Consider the following 25,622-nt stretch of genomic DNA (forward strand, 5'->3'; position numbering starts at 1 on the left):
AAAATAGACACAAGTACGTGAAACTACATTCTATGGTTGAATTATCGAAATCGAATATGCCCCTTTTTATTAAGTCTGGTAATCTAAGAATTAGGGAACAGACACCCTTATTGACGCGAATCCTAAAGATAGATCTGTTGGGCCTAACAAACCCCATCCAAAGTACCGGATGCTTTAGTACTTCTAAATTTATATCATATTCGAAGGGTGTACCGGAATGATGGGGATATTCTTATATATGCATCTTGTTAATGTCGGTTACCAGATGTTCACCATATGAATGATATTTATCTCTATGTATGGGATGTGTATTGAAGTATAAAATCTTGTGGTCTATTGTTACGATTTGATATATATATATAGGTTAAACCTATAACTCACCAACATTTTTGTTGACGTTTAAAGCATGTTTATTCTCAGGTGAATACTAAGAGCTTCAGCTGTTGCATACTAAAATAAGGACAAGATTTGGAGTCTATGTTTGTATGATATTGTGTAAAAACTGCATTTAAGAAACATATGTCGATGTAATATATTTCTATTGTAAACCATTATGTAATGGTCGTGTGTAAACAGTATATTTTAGATTATCATTATTTGATAATCTACGTAATGCTTTTAAAACCTTTATTGATAAAATAAAGGTTATGGTTGTTTTAAAAATGAATGCAGTCTTTGAAAAACGTCTCATATAGAGGTCAAAACCTCGCAACGAAATCAATTAATATGAAACGTTTATAATCAATATGAACGGGACATTTCAGTTGGTATCCGAGCGTTGGTCTTAGAGAACCAGAATTTTGCATTAGTGTGTCTTATCGAGTTTGTTAGGATGCATTAGTGAGTCTGGACTTCGACCGTGTTTACTTGAAAAATGATTGCTTAACAAATTTTGTTAGAAACTATATATTTTTAACATGTGAATATTATGTGATATATTAATCTCTTAATTTGTTTGATATTATGTGATAGATGTCTACCTCTAGAATAAGTCCCATTGACTCACCTAATAATAATGAAGAGTCAAATGTAAATTGGAATGACTCGTGGACTTATTCACAAGTTCCCGAAGAGGAACCGGAAGAAGAGTCGGAACCGGAAGAAGAGTCGGAACCGAAAGAAGAATCGGAACTGGAAGAAGAAATAGAACCAGTGGGGGAAATAATAAAACGGTTAAGTAGAAGAAAATCCTCAACCAACTGACCAAAGTTAATTATGGTCAATGGTGTTTCCGCCAAGGAAGCAAAGTATTGGGAGGATTACCAATTCTCCGATGAATCGGATCCCGATAAGGATTCCGATGATGTTATAGAAATTACCCCAACACAATTTAATAAGGCAAAAGAGAAAAATAAGGGAAAGGGCATAAAAATAGAGAAATTTGATTCCAAACCCGATGAACTTTATATGTATCGTCAACACCCGTATTTCTTAAGTTGTGACAATAACCCGGAAACCTCTAAACCACCAGGTTTTTCTAAACCAATGTGGAAAACGACGGCTCGTATTAGGGGAACATCATATATCCCTAGAAACTTGGCAAAATGAACCAAAACCGAAGAAGAAGAAACGAGCGAGTCGGAATAAGATAGTTGTATTCGTGTGGTATAATATATGTAATATAGTGTGCTTATGCTTTATGATATATATATAAAAATTGCTTGTATTAATAAGTATTTTTTTTTATGAATCTAACTCTTGTCTATTTTACAGTTTAAAAACACAAAATGGATAGACAACCCAATATTTTAAGAGACCTACCCGGAGACATGATTGATGAAATCTTGTCTAGAGTCGGTCAGAATTCCTCGGCACAACTATTTAAGGCGAGATCAGTTTGTAAGACATTCGAAGAACGTTCCAAGAATGCCTTGGTTTATAAAAGGTTTTCGTTCGAAAGATGGGGGATATCACATTGGGAAATCCATAAGTTACGATGTGTTTACTTTGACGCATATATTGCGAGGAACCCAAATGCTATTTTACGCAACGGGTTAAGAAATTATTTTGACTCAATATATCCGAATATAGGACTTCGTGATTTAGAAAAGGCGGTTAACATGCAACATAAAGAAGCATGTTATGCTTACGGGTTAGTAATGTTCGCTTCTCACCAAAGTGAGAACAAGAACATCGGGCTACAACTATTAAACAAAACGTCCCCACAAGTGACGGAGTCGGTAATTGGGGTAAGAAATGAGGTTTTTAGATTGTTACGGGACTGTTGGACATTACATAACCCTCGTCCCTTTGACGACGTTACAACACGCTGTCTTATCAACGGCCATAACGGTTATGTTCCACAAGACCAAGGATGGGAAGTAGTTCTAGTAAAACCAGAATGCATGACTTGTTTCTGGACGTATGAATTACGTGTCTTTATTGCCTTTACTGAACGACTTGTGTACTAGCTAGAATTATCTTCACAAGTATCTTGTATCAAAGTTATTGTGTGCTATATTTCATGCTATATGTAAAATAAGCGGTATTGTAAGTTTGTAAAATATTGTGTAAAAGTTTGAACGCGAAATATTATCATAATCAGTTTTTCATATAGAATTGTAGTAGTTGAATTGTATATTAGCTACTAAGTATGAACTTAACGGGTAGGTACTACCCGAATTTAAACTTATAAAATGCTAATATGAAGAAAAAGCTTTTATAAATGAGTTCATATTATGCTACGAGATACTATTGACTACTCTTAATATTCTGTATGATTAACTTGTTTCATTTGACTATTTGAAGGAAATGGCACCGACTACTCGACAAACCATGAATATGAGCGAAGAGGAATTTCGTACCTTTCTTGCTGCAAACATAGCCGCAGTACAGGCTGCGCTACATACCAATAATAACTCCGAATCTAGCAATGCAGCTAACGGCACAAGAAATCGTGTAGGATGCACCTACAATGAATTCACTGCCTGCAAACCTTTGGAATTTGATGGAACCGAAGGACCGATCGGATTGAAACGGTGGACTGAGAAGGTCGAATCGGTGTTTGCCATAAGTAAGTGTACTGAAGAGGACAAAGTAAAGTACGCTATGCATACCTTCACAAGTACTGCATTAACATGGTGGAATACCTATCTAGAGCAAGTGGGACACGATAATGCTTACGCACTACCGTGGTCAGCATTCAAGCACTTGATGAATGAGAAGTACCGTCCTAGAACCGAGGTCAATAAGCTCAAGACAGAACTTAGAGGGTTACGAACCCAAGGATTTGATATTACCACGTACAAAAGACGATTCACAGAATTGTGCCTATTGTGTCCGAGAGCGTTTGAAGATGAGGAAGAGAAGATCGACGCGTTTGTGAAAGGATTACCGAAAAGAATCCAAGAAGATATAAGTTCACACGAGCCCGCCTCCATACAACAGGCATGTAGAATGGCTCACAAACTAGTGAACCAGATTGAGGAAAGAATTAAAGAACAGGCGGCTGAAGAGGCCAATGTGAAGCAAGTCAAAAGAAAGTGGGAGGAAAACGGTGATAAGAATCACAAATACAACAACAACAGCAATTACAACAATAATCGCAACAACTATCCCAACAATCGCAACATCAATCGTAACTACAACAAATGGCCCAACAACAACAACAACAATAATAACAACAACAACAACAACAACAACAACAACTACTACAACAATCATCCCAACAACAATAACAACCGCAACAACAACAACAACAATCAGAAGCAGCTATGCCAAAGGTGTGAAAAGTATCACTCGGGGTTCTGCACCAAATTTTGCAACAAGTGTAAAAGAAATGGTCATAGCGCAGCGAAGTGTGAGGTCTACGGACCAGGGGTTAACAGAACGAAAGGAACAAATGGTGTCGGAACGAGTAATGGCGGAGCAAGTAGTGTCGGAGCAAGTTATGCCAATGTAGTTTGTTATAAATGTGGAAAACCGGGCCACATTATTAGAAATTGCCCGAACCAGGAGAACACGAATGGACAAGGCCGCGGAAGAGTTTTCAATATTAATGCGGCAGAGGCACAGGAAGACCCGGAGCTTGTTACGGGTACGTTTCTTATTGACAATAAATCTGCTTACGTTTTATTTGATTTGGGTGCAGATAGAAGCTATATGAGTAGAGATTTTTGTGCTAAATTAAGTTGTCCATTGACGCCGTTGGATAGTAAATTTTTACTCGAATTAGCAAACGGTAAATTGATTTCAGCGGATTATATATGTCGGAATCGAGAAATTAAACTGGGTAATGAAATATTTAAGATTGATTTGATACCAGTAGAGTTAGGGAGTTTTGATGTAATAGTTGGCATGGACTGGCTGAAGAAGGTGAAAGCAGAAATTGTATGTTATAAAAATGCAATTCGCATTGTACGAGAAGAAGGAGAACCCTTAATGGTGTACGGAGAAAAGGGCAACACGAAGCTACATCTTATTAGTAATTTGAAGGCACAAAAACTGATAAGAAAAGGTTGCTATGCTATTCTAGCACACGTCGAGAAAGTACAAACTGAAGAAAAGAGCATCAATGATGTTCCCGTCGCAAAAGAATTTCCCGATGTATTTCCGAAAGAATTACCGGGACTACCTCCACATCGATCTGTTGAATTTCAAATAGATCTTGTACCAGGAGCTGCACCAATAGCTCGTGCTCCTTATAGACTCGCACCCAGCGAGATGAAAGAACTGCAAAGCCAACTACAAGAACTATTAGAACGTGGTTTCATTCGACCAAGCACATCACCATGGGGAGCTCCTATTTTGTTTGTCAAGAAGAAGGATGGTACATTTAGGTTGTGTATTAACTACAGAGAGTTGAACAAACTTACCATCAAAAACTGTTATCCACTGCCGAGAATTGACGACTTATTTGATCAACTACAAGGCTCGTCGGTTTATTCGAAGATCGATTTACGTTCTGGATATCATCAAATGCGGGTAAAGGAGGATGATATTCCAAAAACTGCTTTTAGGACGCATTATGGTCATTACGAGTTTATGGTTACGCCGTTTGGATTGACTAACGCACCAGCTGTGTTCATGGACCTTATGAACCGAGTGTGTGGGCCATATCTTGATAAGTTTGTCATTGTTTTCATCGATGACATACTTATTTACTCAAAGAATGATCAAGAGCACGAAGAACATTTGAGAAAAGTGCTAGAAGTATTGAGGAAAGAAAAACTGTACGCTAAGTTTTCAAAGTGTGCATTTTGGTTGGAAGAAATTCAATTCCTCGGTCACATAGTGAACAAAGAAGGTATCCAGGTGGACCTGGCAAAGATCGAAATCGTTGAAAAGTGGGAAACCCCAAAAACTCCGAAGCATATACGTCAATTTTTAGGATTGGCTGGTTACTACAGAAGATTCATCCAAGATTTCTCCAAAATAGCAAAACCCTTGACTGCATTAACGCATAAAGAGAAGAAATTTGAATGGAAGGATGAACAAGAGAAGGCATTTCAATTATTGAATAAAAAGCTAACTACGGCACCTATATTGTCATTGCCTGATGGGAATGATGATTTTATGATTTATTGTGACGCATCAAAGCAAAGTCTCGGTTGTGTATTAATGCAACGAACGAAGGTGATTGCTTATGCGTCTAGACAATTAAAGATTCACGAACAAAATTATACGACGCATGATTTGGAATTAGGCGCGGTTGTTTTTGCATTAAAGACTTGGAGGCACTACTTATATGGGGTCAAAAGTATTATATATACCGACCACAAAAGTCTTCAACACATATTTAATCAGAAACAACTGAATATGAGGCAGCGTAGGTGGATTGAATTGTTGAATGATTACGACTTTGAGATTCGTTACCACCCAGGGAAGGCAAATGTGGTAGCCGACGCTTTGAGCAGAAAGGACAGAGAACCCATTCGAGTAAAATCTATGAATATAATGATTCACACTAACCTTACTACTCAAATAAAGGAGGCGCAACAAGGAGTTTTAAAAGAGGGGAATTTAAAGAATGAAATACCCAAAGGATCAGAGAAGCATCTTAATATTCGGGAAGACGGAACCCGGTATAGGGCTGAAAGAATTTGGGTACCAAAATTTGGAGATATGAGAGAAATGGTACTTAGAGAAGCTCATAAAACCAGATACTCAATACATCCTGGAACGGGGAAGATGTACAAAGATCTTAAGAAACATTTTTGGTGGCCAGGTATGAAAGCCGATATTGCTAAATATGTAGGAGAATGTTTGACGTGTTCTAAGGTCAAAGCTGAACATCAGAAACCATCAGGTCTACTATAACAACCTGAAATCCCGGAATGGAAATGGAAAAACATTACCATGGATTTCATCACTAAATTGCCAAGGACTGCAAGTGGTTTTGATACTATTTGGATAATAGTTGATCGTCTCACCAAATCAGCATACTTCCTGCCAATAAGGGAAGATGACAAGATGGAGAAGTTAGCACGACTGTATTTGAAGGAAGTCATCTCCAGACATGGAATACCAATCTCTATTATCTCTGATAGGGATGGCAGATTTATTTCAAGATTCTGGCAGACATTACAGCAAGCATTAGGAACTCGTCTAGACATGAGTACTGCCTATCATCCACAAACTGATGGGCAGAGCGAAAGGACGATACAAACGCTTGAAGACATGCTACGATCATGTGTTATTGATTTCGAAAACAGTTGGGATCGACATCTACAGTTAGCAGAATTTTCCTGCAACAACAGCAATCATTCAAGCATTGAGATGGCGCCGTTTGAAGCACTTTATGGTAGAAAGTGCAGGTCTCCGATTTGTTGGAGTGAAGTGGGAGATAGACAGATTACGGGTCCGAAGATAATACAAGAAACTACCGAGAAGATCATCCAAATTCAACAATGGTTGAAAACCGCCCAAAGTCGACAAAAGAGCTACGCCGACATTAAAAAAAAAAAGATATAGAATTTGAAATTGGATATATGGTCATGCTTAAGGCTGCACCTTGGAAAGGTGTTGTTCGATTTGATAAACGAGGGAAATTAAATCCAAGGTATATTGGACCATTCAAGATTATTGATCGTGTCAGACCAGTAGCTTACCGATTTGAGTTACCTCAACAACTCGCGGCTGTACATAACACTTTCCACGTCTCGAATTTGAAGAAATGTTTTGCTAAAGAAGATCTCACTATTCCATTAGATGAAATCCAAATCAACGAAAAACTTCAATTCATCGAACAACCCTTCGAAATAATGGATCGTGAGGTTAAAAGACTTAAGCAAAACAAGATACCAATTGTTAAGGTTCGATGGAATGCTCGTAGAGGGCCCGAGTTCACCTGGGAACGAGAAGATCAGATGAAGAAGAAATACCCGCATTTATTTCCAGAAGATACGTCAACACCTCCAACTGCTTAAAATTTCGGGACGAAATTTATTTAACGGGTAGGTACTGTAGTGACCCGAACTTTTCCATGTTTATATATATATTAAATGAAATTTTTATTTATATGATTAAGTGTTTCCAACATGTTAAGCAATCAAACTTGTTAAGACTTGATTAATTGAAATAGGTTTCATATAGACAATTGACCACCCAAGTTGACCGGCGATTCACGAACGTTAAAACTTGTAAAAACTATATGATGACATATATATGGATATATATATAGTTAACATGATATTATGATAAGTAAACATATCATTAAGTATATTAGCAATGAACTATATATGTAAAAACAAGACTACTAACTTAATGATTTTGAAACGAGACATATATGTAACGATTATCGTTGTAACGACATTTAATGTATATATATCATATTAAGATATATTAATACATCATGATATCATGATAATGTAATAATTTAACATCTCATTTAATTTAATAAATAATGGGTTAACAACTTTTAACAAGATCGTTAACCTAAAGGTTTCAAAACAACACTTACATGTAACGACTAACGATGACTTAACGACTCAGTTAAAATGTATATACATGTAGTGTTTTAATATGTATTCATACACTTTTGAAAGACTTCAAGACACTTATTAAAATACTTATACTTAACAAAAATGCTTACAATTACATCCTCGTTTAGTTTCATCAATAATTCTACTCGTATGCACCCGTATTCGTACTCGTACAATACACAGGTTTTAGATGTATGTACTATTGGTATATACACTCCAATTATAAGCTCTTAGTAGCCCATGTGAGTTACCTAACACATGTGTTAACCATCATTTGGCAACTAGCATGAAATATCTCATAAAATTACAAAAATATGAGTAATCATTCATGACTTATTTACATGAAAACAAAATTACATATCCTATATATCTAATCCATACACCAACGATCAAAAACACCTACAAACACTTTCATTCTTCAATTTTCTTCATCTAATTGATCTCTCTCAAGTTCTATCTTCAAGTTCTAAGTGTTCTTCATAAATTCTACAAGTTCTAGTTTCATAAAATCAAGAATACTTCCAAGTTTGCTAGCTTACTTCCAATCTTGTAGAGTGATCATCCAACCTCAAGAAATCTTTCTTATTTACAGTAAGATATATTTCTAATACAAGGTAATACTCATATTCAAACTTTGATTCAATTTCTATAACTATAACAATCTTATTTCGAGTGGAAATCTTACTTGAACTGGTTTTCGTGTCATGATTCTGCTTCAAGAACTTTCATGCCATCCAAGGATCCTTTGAAGCTAGATCCATTTTTCTCATTTCCAGTAGCTTTATCCAGAAAACTTGAGGTAGTAATGATGTTCATAACATCATTCGATTCATACATATAAAGCTATCTTATTCGAAGGTTTAAACTTGTAATCACTAGAACATAGTTTAGTTAATTCTAAACTTATTCGCAAAAAAAAGTTAATCCTTCTAACTTGACTTTTAAAATCAACTAAACACATGTTCTATATCTATATGATATGCTAACTTAATGATTTAAAACCTGAAAACACGAAGAACACTGTAAAACCGGACATACGCCGTCGTAGTAACACCGCGGGCTGTTTTGGGTTAGTTAATTAAAAACTATGATAAATATTGATTTAAAAGTTGTGTTTCTGGGAAAATGATTTTTCTTATGAACATGAAACTATATCCAAAAATCATGATTAAACTCAAAGTGGAAGTATGTTTTCTAAAATGGTCATCTAGATGTCGTTCTTTCGACTGAAATGACTACCTTTACAAAAACGACTTGTAACTTATATTTCCAACTATAAACCTATACTTTTTCTGTTTAGATTCATAAAATAGAGTTTAATATGAAACCATAGCAATTTGATTCACTCAAAACGGATTTAAAATGAAGAAGTTATAAGTAAAACAAGATTGGATAATTTTTCTTGTTGTAGCAACGTGAAAATTGGTAACAAATCTATATTAATCATATCCTAGCTAACTTATATTGTATTATACATGTATTCTAATATATTATGTAATCTTGAGATACCATAGACACGTATGCAAATGTTTTGACATATCATATCGACCCATGTGTATATATTATTTGGAACAACCATAGACACTCTATATGCAGTAATGTGGGAGTTAGCTATACAGGGTTGAGGTTGATTCCAAAAATATATATACTTTGAGTTGTGATCTAGCCTGAGACGTGTATACACTGGGTCATGGATTGATTCAAGATAATATATATCAATATTTTTCTGTACATCTAACGTTGGACAACTAGTTGTAGGTTACTAACGAGGACAGCTGACTTAATAAACTTAAAACATCAAAATGTATTAAAAGTGTTGTAAATATATTTTGAATATACTTTGATATATATGTACATATTTGTTATAGGTTCGTGAATCGACCAGTGGCCAAGTCTTACTTCCCGACGAAGTAAAAATCTGTGAAAGTGAGTTATAGTCCCACTTTTAAAATCTAATATTTTTGGGATGAGAATACATGCAGGTTTTATAAATGATTTACAAAATAGACACAAGTACGTGAAACTACATTCTATGGTTGAATTATCAAAATCGAATATGCCCCTTTTTATTAAGTCTGGTAATCTAAGAATTAGGAAACAGACACCCTAATTGACGCGAATCCTAAATATAGATCTATTGGGCCTAACAAACCCCATCCAAAGTACCGGATGTTTAGTACTTCGAAATTTATATCATATCCGAAGGGTGTCCCGGAATGATGGGGATATTCTTATATATGCATCTTGTTAATGTCGGTTACCAGGTGTTCACCATATGAATGATTTTTATCTCTATGTATGGGATGTGTATTGAAATATGAAATCTTGTGTTCTATTGTTACGATTTGATATATATATATATATATATATATATATATATATATATATATATATATATATATATATATATATATATATATAGGTTAAACCTATAACTCACCAACATTTTTGTTGACGTTTAAAGTATGTTTATTCTCAGTTGAATACTAAGAGTTTCCGTTGTTGCATACTAAAATAAGGACAAGATTTGGAGTCCATGTTTGTATGATATTGTGTAAAAACTGCATTTAAGAAACATATGTCGATGTAATATATTTTTATTGTAAACCATTATGTAATGGTCGTGTTTAAATAGTATATTTTAGATTATCATTATTTGATAATCTACGTAATGCTTTTGAAACCTTTATTGATAAAATAAAGGTTATGGTTGTTTTAAAAATAAATGCAGTCTTTGAAAAACGTCTCATATAGAGGTCAAAACCTCGCAACGAAAACAATTAATATGGAACGTTTATAATCAATATGAACGGGACATTTCAAAATTAACCAACTAGTGACCTTGTAGCCCAATTAAAGTCCATTTGGGGGGGGGGGGGGGGGGGGGTTCATGGGGTTTTGGCCGAATCACCTTGGAGTGGGGTCGGGCTCAGTTTTTGTTAAATACTCATGTGCGTGTGGTCCGTTTCGAGTGTCGTTAACCGTACCGGGTCTCCGGAACGTTAACTAGTCATTGAAATGCAATCACCTAGTTTAATTCATTAAATAAATAATAAATTAAAAATAATTTTCGTAAAGTCAATAATTATTGAAAATAATTATTTCGTTGTTTTTCTGAGTCCCGTAAACTGGAAAGCTTTCTAGGAGATTAACTTAATCGTAACGTTTTCTAATTATTTCGCTATCCGAAATAAGTTCATAAATTAATATAACATATTAATTCAAGTAATCCACTAGGATCAAATATGCATTTAGTCTTAATAAATACACAAAGTCTAAGTAAACATCGTTAAATACTTAACAGACAAGTAACGATAGTAAACGGAAAAAGTTGGGTTGTTACATTACCCACCTGTTATGAAAAATTTCGTCCCAAAATTTTAGTGCTCATCCGTCGTAGTCGTCTCCTCGGGAAACAGTTGCGGATAATTCAGTCTCGTCTGATCTTCACGCTCCCACGTGAATTCTGGTCCTCTACGGGCATTCCATCTAACTTTAACGATCGGAATTCTGCTTTGCTTTAGTTGCTTGACCTCATGTCCCAAAATCTCAACAGGTTCTTCAATGAAATTAAGTTTAGAATCAACTTGTACCTCGTCTAAAGGAATTACCAAACTTTCATCTGATAAGCATTTCTTCAAATTGGAAACATGAAAAGTATCATTAATCTCACTAAGTTCTTGCGGTAGTTTCAGCCTATACGCTACTGAACCAATTCTTTCGGTAATCTCAAACGGTCCAATATATCTCGGACTTAACTTTCCTCTTTTTCCAAAGCGTACTACACCCTTCCAAGGTGATACATTGAGCATAACTTTGTCTCCAACCTGAAATTTCAAATCTTTCCTTCTAATGTCGGCGTAACTCTTTTGACGATCTCACGCTATTTTCATACTCTCTCGTATCTGCGCGATCTTCTCAGTCGTTTCGTGCACAATCTCAGGACCAGTAAATTGACTATCTCCTAACTCAGTCCAACATACAGGTGATCTGCACTTTCTGCCATACAGTACTTCAAAAGGCGCTGCCTTTATACTTGCGTGATAACTATTGTTGTAAGAAAACTCTACCAACGGTATATGTCGATCCCATCCAATTCCAAAGTCAATAACACACGCTCTTAACATGTCTTCCAATGTCTGGATGGTTCTCTCGCTTTGACCATCAGTTTGTGGATGGTATGCTGTACTCATGTCTAAACGGGTTCTCATGGCATCTTGCAAAGCTTGCCAAAATCTAGATGTAAATCTGCTGTCTCTGTCGGAAATAGTGGATATCGGCACTTCATGTAGGGAAACTACTTCTTTATGTAGATCTGTGCCAACCTCTCCATCTTATCCGTTCCTTAATTGGTAGAAAATGAGCTGATTTTGTGAGACGATCAATGATAACCCAAATCGTATCATAACCTCCCACAGGCTTGGGTAACTTCATAATAAAATCCATAGTAATATTTTCCCACTTCCATTAGGGAATCTCTGGCTGTGTCAACAATTCTGACGGTTTCTGATGCTCCGCCTTGACTTTAGCACAAGTCAAGCATTTACTAACATACGTAGCGATTTCAGCTTTCATGTTAGGCCATCAGTACAGTGCCTTAAGATCTTGGTACATATTGTCGGATCCAGGGTGAATAGAATACCTTGTCTTGTGTGCCTCATCTAACACTAGTTCCCTTAATCCGCCAAACTTTGGTACCCATATTCTGTCGATGAAATGTTGGGTTTCATTTTCTCTAACAACAAACTTCTTATCAATTCCTCGAAGTGACTCGGTAGCAACGTTCTCTTCCTTTAACGCCTCTAGTTGTGCATCATGTATCTGAGAAGTAAGGTTTCTTCGAATAGTCATATTCAATGCTCTAACTCGAATAGGCTTAACCTTTTCCTTCCTACTCAATGCATCTGCAACTACATTAGCCTTGCCAGGATGATAGAAAATGTCACAGTCGTAGTCGTTCAATAGTTTGATCCAACGTCTATGTCTCATATTAAGCTGTTTCTGATCGAAAATATGCTGCAAACTCTTGTGATCCGTGAAAACAGTAAACTTAGTACCATACAGATAGTGTCTCCACATCTTCAGTGCAAAGTCCACCGCACCAAGTTCTAAATCATGAGTCATATAGTTTTGTTCGTGTATCTTCAATTGTCGTGATCCGTATGCAATCACTTTCTTACGTTGCATCAACGTGTAACCAAAACCCTATCGTGAAGCGTCGCAGTAAACCACAAAATCCTCGGTTCCTTCGGGTAAAGACAAAATCGGTGCAGTCGTTAACTTCTCTTTTAACAACTGAAATGCAGCTTCATGCAACTCTGTCCATTCATACTTCTTACCCTTATGAGTCAATGCTGTTAACGATCAGGCAATAGTAGAAAATCCCTCAGTGAATCTTCTATAATAACCGGTAAGACCTAAGAATTGTCGTATCTGCGTTGGTGACTTAGGAGTCTCTCATTTCGTAACCGTTTCTATCTTCGCAGGATCAACTTGGATACCATTGACACCTACGATATGACCCAAAAATTGCACTTCTTGAAGCCAAAAGTCACACTTCAAAAATTTCACGTACAACTGCTCCTTCCTGAGCATCTCTAATAGCAAACGAAGATGTTGCTCATGCTCTTCCTCGTTCTTAGAGTATACCAGTATATCATTGATAAATACAAAAACAAACTTGTCTAGATACGGCTTACACACACGGTTCATGAGATCCATGAACACAGCCGGTGCGTTCGTCAATCCAAACGGCATTACTGTGAACTCATGATGCCCATAGCTTGTTCTAAACGCTGCCTTCGGTATATCTGTCTCTTTCACTCTCATCTCATGGTAAACTGACCTCAGATCAATCTTAGAGTAACATGCTGATCCTTGCAATTGATCAAACAAATCATCAATCATCGGCAACAGATACCTATTCTTGATAGTTAACTTATTCAACTACCTATAATCAATATAGAGTCTCATAGATCCATCCTTCTTCTTCACAAATAGTACAGGAGCTCCCCATGGTGAAGAACTCGGTCGAATGAATCCTTTGTCTAAAAGTTCTTGCAGTTGACTAGACAACTCTTGCAATTCTGGTGGTGCAAGTCTATACGGTGCATGCGCTACTGGTGCTACTCCGGGAACTAAATCAATCGGGAACTCTACATCTCTATGCGGAGGTAATCCGGGTAACTCATCTGAGAAAACATCGGGAAATTCTCTAACAATGGGCACATCTTTGAGTTTCTTGCCTTCAGATTCAGTTTTGCTCACGTGAACCAGCATAGCAAGACAACCCTTTCTTATGTGTTTTTGCGCCTTCAAACAGTTAATAAAATGTAACGGCGTATTGCTTCGCTCTCCATACACCATTAGGGGTTCACCTTCGATAACAGGAATGCGAATCTCTTTTTGGTGACATATGTGTTTTCTATATTCTCGGATAACCAGTCCATTCCAACCACAAGTTCGAAACTTCCTAGCTTAATCGGTATCACATCTATCTTAAACAACGTTCCAGCTAAATTCAAACTACAATCACGGTAAACCTTATCAGCACTCATTAGATTACCATTCCCTAGTTCTATAGAGTATAAGTTTTCTAATGACGATACAGGATTCTTAAGTCTATGGAAAAAATCTCTAGACACAAAGCTTCTATCAGCTCCGGAATCGAAAAGTACATAAACATGTTGATTATCGAGTAGAAACCTACCCGTGACTAGCTTGGGATCATCACGAGCTTCATTTGAGTTAATGTTAAAAGCTCTTCCTCTTGCATGTTCAGTAGTCTTACTAGCAGTTGGGCAATCCTTCCGGAAATGACCTTCTTTTCCGCATCCATAGCACATATTCGAACCAGCTTTACATTCCGCAGCCACATGTCCACTCTTCTTGCACTTATCACACTTTTTCAAACAATCTCCCGGATGATGCCTATTACATTTAGCACACAACGGAAATCTTCCCTTATAGCCAGAACTAGCATTCGGAATTGTAGTGTTGCCCTTAGCAGTATCTTGTTTCTTAAAGGGCTGCTGATTAAAATTATTCCCCTAATTATTGTTGTTGTTCCATTTCCTCTTGTTATCATAAGTTTTAGACTCAGTTGAGGTAGGAGTCTTCCCTCGCTGTTCAACTTGATCCATCAACTCACCAGCCATCTCAACATCCTCTTGTATAGTTCTCGGCTTCGAAGTAGTTACACCGCTTTGAATATTCTCGGTCAAACCACTCGCATACAGAGTGATCTTGCGGCATTCGGGAGTACCCATGTGTGGACACATGAGAGCGAGCTCGAAGAATCTCTTGTTGTAACTGGCCAAATTAGTACCCAATAGCTTTAAGTTTTGGAGTTCCTGCTCCATCTTAACAGTTTCAGTGTAGGGACAATACTCTTCGACCATCCGTCGTTTCAAATCCTCCCATGAAGTCTCAAAAGCCTGATCCATGCCTACAGAATTTGCATAAGTATTCCACCATATCAAGGTGCCATCTGATAACTTAGCAGATGCAAACTTCGTTCTATCACCATCTCTACAACCGCTGATACGGAAAATAGACTCAAGCTTCTCAAACCAACGAGTTAAACCAACTGGGCCTTCGGTGCCATTAAACGAGTGTGTTCACAGCTCAAGAAAGTCTTGTACGTACACCCTGATTGTCCGTTGTTCTGAGTATTAGTGGTATCCTGGTTCCGCTGATTTGCAGTGTTGACAGTGTTGCTGTTAGTTCCGTTACGGAGTTCTGCCACAGCCTCGGTTATTCCTTCGGAGATCCACCGACGAACATCAGCTTGGGAAACTGGCTTCGGCGGCATTATCTTTCTGGTCAAGATAACACACTCGGTTAGTGTCAATGAAATCGGTACTTAAAAAATATACTAGCAACGGGAATGATGCGTAGTAGATAATATTAAATCATAACGATTCTAGTAGGACTAGTAATAAGTAGTAGTGATACATAACGCTTAGTAGTAACAATAGTAAGAACAACGTACACTAGTAGCATTAACACTAACTAGTAATAATAGTAACAACACTAAACATGATAAGTTATTAGGAAATCCAACACTTAAAGTAATAAAATTCTCACTCATAGATCATGCATAACCAAAGAAAATAACATATCCTTCACGTCATAAGTAAAACCACAAAAGTAATGACCAAATCTAGTAATGTATATGCGAGTATCAGATACTAAGCAATAATATTCAAGTAATTTCTAATAGCGTGGAACATGTCCAAACGAGCGATCTCTATTTCCGCTTTTGAAGTTCCTTCAACAAATACTCGACCATTTTCTCCAAATTCTCGATGCGTAACGTGAGGTCATTGGTGTTGTTGTCATTAGCAACAGCAGTGGATATACTAGGTTTAGAAGTAGAAGTAGAAGTAGAAGTAGAAGCGTCATAGGGATGGTAACGTTGACACATCTTTAGCGACTGACTGTCATAGCGAAAACTCTTACAAAATGGGTTGTTGACACATCTTTAGGTATCCTACGGTGGCCTCTCAGTCCGTAGGGGTTAGTGAAATCGGAACCTCGAATAGGCGATTTAGTAACAGTAGGTGGTTCGGGTTCAGATTCGGGTTTCGGGTCCTCCTCGGGATCCTCCTCCGGTTCTTCATCTTCTGATTCCTCTTCTTCTTCCACTTCGGACTGCCTTTTGGGTTCAGACTCGGTATCATCCGCAAACTCGAGTATCGTATTCCCTTGTGCTTGCACGGTTTCCTCGGATTCCGTGTCAGAGTCGGTAAGAATGATAGGATTGGAAGAAGTCATCTAGCACTCAAAAGAAACACAAGGTTAGTTCATTTAGTAATCATGTCATCATAGAAACCAAGTAAAATAATAAATAACGTAGCTAGGGTTCATGTAACTTAACAGGTCTATGGTTACAGTCTAGACTCAATAGACGTCCTAACATTCGACTCTCTAATGCAGCCTAGTCCTAGGTAACCGATCTGCTCTGATACCAAATATAATACCCCGTCAGAATCCACTTACGGTGTATTAACTCCGGTCCCACAGTTTAGCGGTCACGCCCTCTATATGAGAAGTTTTCGAAAAGTATTCGCATTAATTATCAAAGCAAAGTCATTTATTAAAGAAAACATAACTGAAAAGTATTTGACATAATGACCAACGTAAATGAACCCATAATATCTCAATAAGTAAATAGTTTAAATGCGAATATTTGTTCTTGAAATAAAGACTTTAAAACATGCAGCAGACAGCATAACAACTTCTGTATAGCGGAAGCACTACCTCTATGGACCTGAGATAAAACATGCAAAACGTCAACAAAAAACATTGAGTGAATCTACCGGTTTAGTAAAGCATTTCGTAAGTTAGGCCACAAGATTTTCTGGAAAACATCGCAAGAAAAGTATACATTATCATGAGCACTTGATTATAAAGCTTTAACCTTTGCGTATAGCCGAGCCACACGTCTTCAGTTTACCCTATCTAAGTTATACACCGATCAAGTGTACGAGTAACAACAAAATAAGCACCAGTTATGTTGCAGTGAGGTTTGTCAAACCTAACGGTACCGTCCCTATAAGTCGAGCTTACAAAGTAACTAATATAATCAAGCTAAGGGATTTTTGATCTGAACTCATATTTAAATGTTTAAGTTACTTGTGCCTAATATGTAAAACATTTGGAAAAAGCTTGTATCTCATCCCTGTAAAAACATAGTAGGGACTGTAGACTCACCTTAGCAAAAACACTTGAATATCTTAGCAAAACGTACTGTAGTCGAACAATCTCGACCGAACAACGCAACCTAACCATGTAAGTCATCTTAAGTATACACATATAGTTCATACTATGTCAACCATAGTGTACGCAAAGTCCTAGTGCTCAGACTGACTCAACATACAAGTAAAAGTCAACTAATCCAAGCAAGTCAACCAAAGTCAAACCAAAAGTCAACTCGGTCAAACTGGTCAACTAAAGTCAAACATCTCAGTAGGTCATACAAACATGGTCAAGATGTCAAACCTAGGTCAATTATCACTTTACAACTCATAGTTAAGCAAATTGCACATTCGCAGTCTAAAGCATGACTTCGAAAAACGTACATCGTAGAAAGATTCAACAATAGCTCATAGCACATAAATCATAAAATTATGAAAAACTCCATATCACAACTAGAATTAAAATAGATTCCAAAAAGTTTGGCCAAAGCCTCATACGATAATTAAAATTCAGATATCATAAGGGGTCTAGTTACGGTTTACTAAATCAGTTTCAGCACGCGCATCAGTTTTGTAACATTTATCAAAAAATACAGAAAATAGATTTTGATGAACGGCCAGTTGGAGATTACTCCAGACATCCCAAAATATTAGTTATAAAATAATCAAAGACATCTCTTAAGCCAATTCATACAGATTAGCAAACTTTTACAGACCTATCGGTTTTAATCATCAACTAGACACATCACTTAGACGAGCATATATCACATGGAAAATCATGTTTTCGCAAGTTCACATACAAATGAAACATGTCAAGGAACACTTAGACTAACATATTCCAGAATATAAAAGTCTCAATCAACTCCTAGTTCACTCTAGCAATTTTTATGTAACTTTGAAAACTGATTCAGCTCACTTTAAGAACCAAATCTTCGTTTTGACATAACGGGAGCATTACAAAACCTTTTGACGCAAATCTTAAGTCCAAATCGCATAAATTTTCATAAGGAATACAGTAGTACACTTTTTATAAACTAAAACACAAAGCATGCAACTAAAAAAATTCGTATATCATGCAAACCCTAACGAAAACTTCGATTAAGCATATCTTGAGCATACGATAACGAAATCACGCAAAATCAAAGACTAAAATTAATAAATTTTCGATATCTATCCATCTAAACATAATAAGATCAGTTCATAAGTCAATTTAATCAGATCATCAAAATACAAATTCGTTTTTCATGCAAACAACATCAATCGAACAACCAAACGATAAATTACAACACTAAACACCATTAATTGAGCACTAGACTTGATTACACTATGTAATTTCATAAAAATCTGAATTATAGAAATTAGGGTTACAAGTTATACCTTAAAATATCAAATTGATCACACAATCGCGTAGAGAACGATGCAAGGAACAACTTTTAGCTTCAAGACTTGATCTAATTTTTAGTTTTTGAGTGTGTGTGGGTGTGTGTGAAGTCGACGGCCAAGAGGGAGGGGGAGAGGGGTGTGTGTCGACCAATAAAAGAAAAAGAGAGAAGGGTTTGGGGTTTAACCTCTATGGCCTTGGAGTGGGGTCTCGGCCTCGGTTTTTGTTAAATAATCATTTGCTCGTGTCCGTTTCGAGTGCCGTTAACCTTACCGGGTCTCCGGAACGTTGACTAGTCATTGAAACGCAATCACCGAGTTTAATTCATTAAATAAATAATAAATTAAAAATAATTTTCGTAAAGTCAATAATTATTGAAAATAATTATTTCGTTGTTTTTCTGAGTCCCGTAAACTGAAAAGCTTTCTAGGCGATTAACTTAATCGTAACGTTTTCTAATTATTTCGCTATCCGAAATAAGTTTATAAATTAATATAACATATTAATTCAAGTAATCCACTAGGATCAAATATGCATTTAGTCTTATTAAACACACAAAGTCTAAGTAAACATCGTTAAATACTTAACGGACAAGTAACGATAGTAAACGGAAAAAGTCGGGTTGTTACAGCATCGAAGAAGCAAACTTGTATTACTACTTCGACTATGGAATCAGAGTTTCTGGCCTTGGCGGCGGTCGGTAGTGAGGTCGAATGGTTAAGGAATTTGATTTATGAAATTCCTTTGTGGCCGAAGCCAATCTCACCTATTAGTATTCATTTTGATAGTGCTTCAACATTGGCTAATGATTATAGCCATATGTACAATGGTAAATCGAGACACTTAGGTGTGAGGCATAGCTTGATTCGCGAGTTGATCACCATTTGAGTCATTTTGGTTGACTATGTGAGATCACAACAAAATTTGGCTGATCACTTGACCAAAGGTTTAGCAAGGGACTTAGTGCACAAGTCTGCTAGTGGTGTGGGATTGAAGTCCAATTAGATCTTCCATAGTGGGATACCCAATTCCCTTCTAGTACGATGCTAGGAGCTTGAATTCAATGTGGAAAGCCTACTATTTGAAGATTGGAACACATGTAAATATAATCCCTAGGTATGTGTACGGACCTACAAGATAAAGGAGGTTGAAGTTTTGACACTTCTTAATAGTTTTCATGATAAATTGCATTGTAGGAGCAAGATTGAAGAAAACTACCTATGTGAACATGAAGTGTAGCCGCTTCAACAAAGCTCGGACTTAGCTTTTGATATGTTCATGAGAGGATTGTGACGCATGACTTATAATAGTTTCGGTTTAATTGTATAATGTATGAAACCGATGTGTATATTATCTTGTAGTTTTCAAATGGATTGATGGGTTCAAACGTTACGAGCCCCTGATTTTCGAATTCTTGAAATGTGTAATATACTAATGTGAAAATTCAATCGTCTCGACATTTCCATTTATGCGTTGGTTTGATTGTTTGTTTATCTTTAAGTAATCAAGGATAACACTAAAATGAGGGGGATTTGTTGGTGATTCTAGTGTGATCCAACATAATCAATGTTTTAGGTTATTGGATTACTTGGTTGAGAGTGGAAGTGATTGTTTGATACTCTACACGAATTCGGGAAGTGTGGAGTACACATTCGTAAAGAGTAAGACCAATCACTTAGTATATAGTTGAGTTTGGATGAAGTAGTGCTTGAAAATGGCTAATCTATAGAAACCGGGCTTAAGCCGCGCCGCGGATCCTAGTGTATTTTGGGATCGGGAATTTTGGTTGTTTCAGAATTTTGGAACGAAGCACTAAGCCGCGCCGCGGCCATATGAGGCACGACGCGGCCCCAAGGGTAAATTGGTTACAGGGAAATTTGGCAAAGTTAGATATCAGGTCCAGTGGTAAGCCGTGGCGCGGCTTAAGGTGTGAAACTGAACTGGTGCCTTTTGACCCAAAAGGCATGTTGGACCAAAACGTTGCTTGACATTTCCTGGTCAGTTTGGGACGGTTAAAAATTAAATACACATGTTTAGACACCAAATAAGTGGTGTTGGTTCCCAAGAGATGTAACACTTCATTGTGGTTACATGTGAAAGGTTGTGACTCTTCATTCACACATTTTGGTCAATTATAAATAGAATGCTCATTCATCTGAGAAAAGGTTCTAGAATTTGTTCCTTCTCTCACACTCTCATCATACTAACAAACATTTTCTGCATTATACTTTTGTAAGAACAACTTTTCTTGGTCTATAAAAGATTGTTGAACTAGTCTTATCCCAATATTGATTTCGTGCAACCCAAGACCGATAGGGGCGAAATACTTTATTGAGAAAGTGTTTCACGATTCTAGTTTCAATCTGGTGACATTATCCTATTGAGCAATCCATATTTCCTAACAATATTTATATTTTTTTCATTATAGATGGTCCATATAATTTGTATTTTGAATTACCGATAATACCTTAAGTATTTTTAGTCGGACACAATTGAATTCGAAAAAAGGTACTTTAAGGTTGTATTCTCGAGTCTTTTTTAGCGGAAAAGAGTGGAGAAGAAAAGGGATGAGAGTGTTTTACTATGCTTCCCAATCCGTCCAAATATGGACGGAGAGTTTTGGTGACAAAATCTAAAAGTACTATCATTCTTAATCATCTCCTCTTCTCTCATTTCTGCTAAAATTCAAAACTCAAGAATCGCTATTATTTTTTAATCTATCAATCTCCTCTCCTTTCCATCCTAAATAAATCTCGAGAATATAGCATAACATTATAAATCTCCTCTCCTTTCGATCCTAAATAAATCTCGAGGATACACATAACATTATACTGTTAACTGTATTTAATTAAATATTTAATAAATAATAACAATATTTCTATGTAGTCGATAAAGACAAGCCGCTCACAAACATATTTGGCAGAATATTCTTGTTCATCTCATACATAGAGAGAGATGTACAATTCGATCACGACACGTGTTTGCAACGTCAGCTGCAACGTCACGCGGACATCTGGCATTGGATGGTCTGGTCGTATTTTAGTCCCACGGTTAATCAGCCAATAAGAATTCATGTTAATGACGTTGCAGGATAACAGCCACGGAAATTTTACCTTGTGCTTATCCACAAGGTTAAATAGCCAATAAGAATTCATGTTAATGACGTTGCAGGATAACAGCCACGGAAATTTTATTTCTACTTTTACCTCGTCCTTACTAGAGTATAGAGCATGGGTGATGATATTTTCAACTAACATATTTGATAAATCCACTCACTTGATGCATTGACGGCTTGTACAGTACAATTTGTTAATGCATAAAGTGAATGAATTTATCAAATATGTTGTTGAAAATATCACTACCCCTAGAGTATACATACTATATTACTTTTTAAAATCTTTTTTTATCAAATTTAATTATAAATATTTTTATTTATTATTTATGTTACATAATATTTAACTTTGATTGATTTTAAATATTTTAATTTATATTATATAATATTTGATTTGATGAAAGTTATATGAATGAATTGAATATAAAATGTATTTTCATTTGGTGTGTCGAAAGGTTTTCAATTGGTTGGGGCTTGGTGGCTTACCTTCTTTGAGTTTTAGTGATCTTCTTTAAGGCAATGCGAGTCACTCTTGCTCGGATGAGGGAAAGTCAATTTGACAAGCGGTAATATGGACGAGTTGCTATTTAATTTGGAAAAATCGAAACCTTAAAGTCTTTAAAAATAAGTGTTGGAATGTGATTAAACAAAATACAAGTAAAAAGTTTCGAGTGGATCTCGAAAAGATGTAAGTCGAAGACAATCGATTGGCATAATTGGCTTCACAATCCGGCGTCTTTTATTCTTTAAGTTGTAATAGATTGAATGTTGAGTTGCAAACTTATTACCTTAACATTCTGTGTTGTGTAATCAACTTGTATTGTGTTGAAAGTGTGTAAATTGTACTGTAATTTTGAGTTATGGAAATAAAATGACTACTGCTTTTCAAAAAAAAAAAAAATTGATTGATATAATCAAATATTATATAACATAAATAAAAAAAATTAAAGTCAAAATTGAAAAAAAAAAAAAAAAAAAAAACTTTGAAAAATTAATAGCTTTTTTTTGAAAGGCAATAAAAATATTACAACACGCATGGAGCATTACATGGGGCTGTCATTTTCAGCAGAATCGCACTTAAGAATCACAACTATAAACACACATGAAGTTGTGATGTGGTCTAGCGGTTGGTGGCCTGCTTCTTTTAGGGAAGATCAGGAGTTCGACCCCTGTTAGCTACATATTAAAAACACAATTTCATCCCTGCCATGAAGTATCCACCCATGGCACCTTTCCCATATCGTTTGGGGGGTAAAGGAGAGGGGGGTTTACTTGGCCGTGCCCTTGGATCGGTTTCAAGGTTTCCTCCTGAGCAGCGATGGGGGCGGGGTTATTATCGCTGCATCGGCATAGTCGAAACGGGAGATGATCGCAACGGGTGGTAAAGTCCCCCTCGGGTGATCCCAATCGCTGTTCAAAAAAAAAAACAATAACTATAAACACACACTATAGACAAATAAACATATATAGGATGCAGATGGTGTATCCTATATGTAACACAAACAAGCTATACAACAATGGCAAATTTATGAACAAAAACTTAGTGGATTATGCAACCAATCCTGCCAGTCGATGTTTTTTGTCTTGCACCCCCTCGCGATCCAGTCGAAACTTGTAACTTGAATATCATTTAGAGCAACCGGAGGGTTACAAGTCTTATTATTGAAGACTTTTTCGTTCCGATTTTTCCAAATGAGATATCCGCACGTCCACTTTACCGCTTTCTAAATCTTCGCACCGTCTTCATTCATATTTGCACTTGAATTTTCATTGATACCTGACTCGATGTCGATACTTAATGAACTGTTAAAACCCCATAAATCAAGTACCTTGCTCCAAATAACACTCACATGCTTGCACTCAAAAAGAGAATGCTCCATTGATTCCATCCCGTCATCATAAAGAGGGCAACGAACGGTATGAAGATCATTGTCTCGCTTATCCAACTCCACAAGTGTAGGAAGACTTTTTTCCTAGCCCGCCAAAAGAAAACTTCTAGCTTCTTTGGAACAAATTTGTTTCGGTATCTTGAAGCTCGCGTATTACCACTTGCAAACTAACTTTCTGTTAACAGCTCGCACGCTTTCTTGCATGAATAAACACTAGAATTACACAATACTGTGACGATCGCTCCAAATCCATATGGACGAACACGTCATTCATCGATTTCATTGCGAGGTATTTGACCTCTATATGATACGTTTTGTAAACATTGCATTCTTTTGAAAAGGCACACCATCAATGAATATTTAAATCAAAGGTTTTCGACATCTGATGAATTCTACATATAGACAATCACCGTAAATAATAGTTTACAATAGTACTTCCGTTGACAATGCAGTCAAAATAAGATACATGGTGATGATTTTGTGAATGCAACGTTTTCTTGAATAAAGCATGCAAGACTCCGTGCACATAGCTTGTATAACATGTAAGCAAACAGCGGAAGACTTCTAGGGAACTTGAGAATAAACATGCTAACAAGTGTCAACACAAAGGTTGGTGAGTTCATAGTTTTAGTGTTTCGCATAATCTGTATATAAAACTGGATCACAAGATTTCAGTTGTTTCATCCAGAAACGTTTATCAAAAGTTTGTCAATAGATTCTACGTAACAGAGCACCCTGGTAACTAAGCTTTAACGTTATAATGATAAATACCCCATTCGTTTTAATACACGCAAACCAACGTGTCCTAATCTCAAATAACACACGTTCGTTAAAAGGCTAGCGCTCTAGCTCGGACGGGGATGTCAAGCCCTATGGATCCATATACTGTTATTCGCGCCCACCAGTCCACATCCTATGTACTGGAAGTTACTAGTTACCAAAGCTAAGGGATTTTCGGTTTAAACTCAGTGTAGAATTAAGTATGTAATCGTATCCATTGCGTTTAAAATAAAGTGCATGTATTCTCAGCCCAAAAATGTATATTGCAAAAGCAATTAAAAAGGGAGCAAATGAAACTCACGCATATAAATCTAGTATTTTCAGTATTTATAAACAGTCGCATGTATTCTCAGCCCAAAAATATATTGAGTAAAAGGGATCATATGAAACTCACCTTAGCAGCATATAAAGTCGTTCACCAAAATGTGACCGAAACTCGGATTACCAAATAACCTTAGATCTCAACCTAGAGAACATATGTTGGTCAATAAATGTCTATCAAGCTAGGTCAGGTCATAGTGTATCACAATCCTAATGCTCGATGTCGACATACAAAAGTTATCCAAAGTCGTTTCAAAAAGTCAATTTTGACAATAGTTTAACAAAACGAGACGTACCTTATATAAGGATTCATTTACTCGGTTGGTAATATTCAAATATCCAATTTATCAATCTCGTAAACAAGTTGTTTAAATCTTAATTGTAGATTCAAAAGCAATTTCAATTAACTTCAATCATAATTCAGTTGCTCATATCTTTTAATCCGTTCATCGAAATTATTCGATATCTAAATGAAAAGTTATTGATTTTTCGCCAGCTTTCCAAAAACATGTATAT

Source organism: Rutidosis leptorrhynchoides, chromosome 4 (genome assembly GCF_046630445.1).
Source record: "Rutidosis leptorrhynchoides isolate AG116_Rl617_1_P2 chromosome 4, CSIRO_AGI_Rlap_v1, whole genome shotgun sequence".
NCBI classification, from domain to species: Eukaryota; Viridiplantae; Streptophyta; class Magnoliopsida; order Asterales; family Asteraceae; genus Rutidosis; species Rutidosis leptorrhynchoides.